Source organism: Oncorhynchus tshawytscha, unplaced genomic scaffold (genome assembly GCF_018296145.1).
Source record: "Oncorhynchus tshawytscha isolate Ot180627B unplaced genomic scaffold, Otsh_v2.0 Un_contig_1937_pilon_pilon, whole genome shotgun sequence".
In the NCBI taxonomy this organism is placed as follows: Eukaryota; Metazoa; Chordata; class Actinopteri; order Salmoniformes; family Salmonidae; genus Oncorhynchus; species Oncorhynchus tshawytscha.
In genome coordinates, this window is record NW_024609797.1 from 334,263 (window position 1) to 337,273 (window position 3,011).

Below are 3,011 nucleotides of genomic sequence, written 5' to 3' on the forward strand. Positions count from 1 at the left end.
GACTAGACGGTACACTGTCCTTCTCTCAGCATATTGTCAAAGCTGGAGGCTAAAGTTAAATCTAGACTTGGTTTCCCAAACTTCCGTACCACCGGGACTATAAATAATAAACTCTAGCACCAGGGTCAGCAAACTCTCAAATGTTAGTTTTTTTGTCATCGTTGTAAACCTGCCACACACACACACACACTATAACGATACATTTATTAAACAGAAGAATGAATGTGCTGTTTGTACTGTCTGAAAACGTGAAGATTATTATTTTTATTTATTTATTACTATTTTTTAAAACAAAACAAATGAATGAATTAATCTGAATCACATTGTTATTTGTCTCTCCTCCGACGGCGTTCTGTATACCCCAGATTGAGAATACTTTCTCTATGGTAACCGTTCCTCTTTCACCCCAGCTGCCAAACTAACCCTGATTCAGATGACCATCCTACCCATGCTAGATTACGGAGACATAATATATAGATCGGCAGGTAAAGGCGGCTCTCGAGCGGCTAGAGTTTCTTTACCATTCGGCCATCAGATGTGCCTCCAATGCTCCTTATAGGACACATCACTGCACTCTATCCTCCTCTGTAAACTGGTCATCTCTGTGTACCCGTTGGAAGAAAACCTTGGTTGATGTTTATTTATAAAACCCTCTTAGGCCTCACTCCCCCCTATCTGAGATATCTACTGCAGCCATCATCCTCCACATACAACATCCGTTCTGCCAGTCACGTTCTGTTAAAGGTCCCCAAAGCACACACATCTCTGGGTCGCTCCTCTTTTCAGTTCACTGCAGCTAGCGACTGGAACGAGCTACAACAAAAACATCCTCCCCCTCCCTCCATCCCTCTGTCCTCCCCCCATCCCTCCATCCTCCCTCCATCCCTCCGTTCCTCACCCCATCCCTCCATCCCCCCATCCCTCCATCCCTCCGTCCTCCCTCCATCCCTCCATCCCTCCATCCTCCCCATCCCTCCATCCTCCCCATCCCTCCATCCCTCCATCCTCCCCATTCCTCCATCCCTCCATCCTCCCCATCCCTCAATCCTCCCCATCCCCCATCCCCCATCCCTCCATCCCTCCATCCCTCCATCCTCCCTCCATCCCTCCATTCTCCCCATCCCTCCATCCTCCCCATCCCTCCATCTTCCCCATCCCTCCATCCCTCCGTCCTCCCTCCATCCTCCCCATCCCTCCATCCCTCCATTCCTCCATCCTCCCCATCCCCCATCCCTCCATCCTCCCATCCCTCCATCTCTCTATCCTCCCCATCCTCCCCCATCCCTCCATCCCTCCATCCTCCCCATCCCTCCATCCCTCCATCCTTCCCATCCCTCCATCCTCCCCATCCCTCATCCATCCATCCTCCCCATCCCTCCATCATCCCTCCATACTCCCCATCCCTCCATCCCTCCATCCTCCCCATCCCCCATCCCTCCATCCCTCCGTCCTCCCTCCATCCCCCATCCCTCCATCCCTCCATCCCCCCATCCCTCCATCCTCCCCATCCCTCCATCCCTCCATCCTCCCCATCCCTCCATCCTCCCTCCATCCCTCCATCCTCCCTCCATCCTCCCCATCCCTCCATCCTCTCCATCCCTCCATCCTCCCTCCATCCCTCCATTCCTCCCTCCCTCTGCCCCTCCATCCCTTCATCCTCCCCCTCCCTCCATCCCTCCATCCCTCCATCCTACCCCATCCCTCCATCCCTCCATCCTCCCCATCCCTCCATCCATCCATCCCTCCATCCCCCATCCCTCCATCCCCCATCCCTCCATTCCTCCCTCCCTCCCTCCCTCCCCCCCCCCCATCCCTCCATCCTCCCCTCCATCCCTCCATCCTCCCCCATCCCTCCATCCCTCCATCCTTCCCCATCCCTCCATCCCTCCATCCTTCCCCCATCCCTCCATCTCTCCATCCTCCCTCCATCCCTCCCCCATCCCTCCATCCTTGCCCCATCCCTCCATCCTTCGCCCATCCCTCCATCTCTCCATCCTCCCTCCATCCCTCCCCCATCCCTCCATCCTTCCCCCATCCCTCCATCTCTCCATCCTCCCTCCATCCCTCCCCCATCCCTCCATCCTTGCCCCATCCCTCCATCCTTCGCCCATCCCTCCATCTCTCCATCCTCCCCATCCCTCCATCCCTCCATCCTTCGCCCATCCCTCCATCTCTCCATCCTCCCTCCATCCTTCCCCCATCCCTCCATCCTTGCCCCATCCCTCCGTCCCCTCCCCATCCCTCCATCCTTGCCCCATCCCTCCATCCCCTCCCCATCCCTCCATCCTTGCCCCATCCCTCCGTCCCCTCCCCATCCCTCCATCCTTGCCCCATCCCTCCGTCCCCTCCCCATCCCTCCATCCTTGCCCCATCCCTCCGTCCCCTCACCATCCCTCCATCCTTGCCCCATCCCTCCGTCCCCTCCCCATCCCTCCATCCTTGCCCCATCCCTCCGTCCCCTCCCCATCCCTCCATCCTTGCCCCATCCCTCCGTCCCCTCCCCATCCCTCCGTCCCCCTCCCCATCCCTCCGTCCCCTCCCCATCCCTCCGTCCCCTCCCCATCCCTCCGCCCCTCCATCCCTCCGTCCCCTCCCCATCCCTCCGTCCCCTCCCCATCCCTCCGTCCCCTCCCCATCCCTCCGCCCCTCCATCCCTCTGTCCTCCGATGACCCTTCTGCCTTTGTACTGTATTTCTATCCTTTGCTTTGGCCGAATCAATACTGCAATTTACAAGGTTGTCAAAACATTAAAATAGAAATGGCTACAGTGTATCTAGGGGGGAGAATGAGTGTAAGAGAGAGAGAGAGAGAGGAGCCATGGGGACCTGTGCAGGGCGGAAGGAAGAGAGGGAGAGAGAGCAAGAGAGAGCGAGAGAGAGAGAGAGAGAGAGAGAGAGAGAGAGAGAGAGAGAGAGAGGAGGGAGGAAGGGAGGGAGGAGCGAGGGAGAGCGAGAGAGAGAGAGGAGCCATGGGGACCTGTGCAGGGAGGAAGGAAGAGAGAGAGAGAGAGC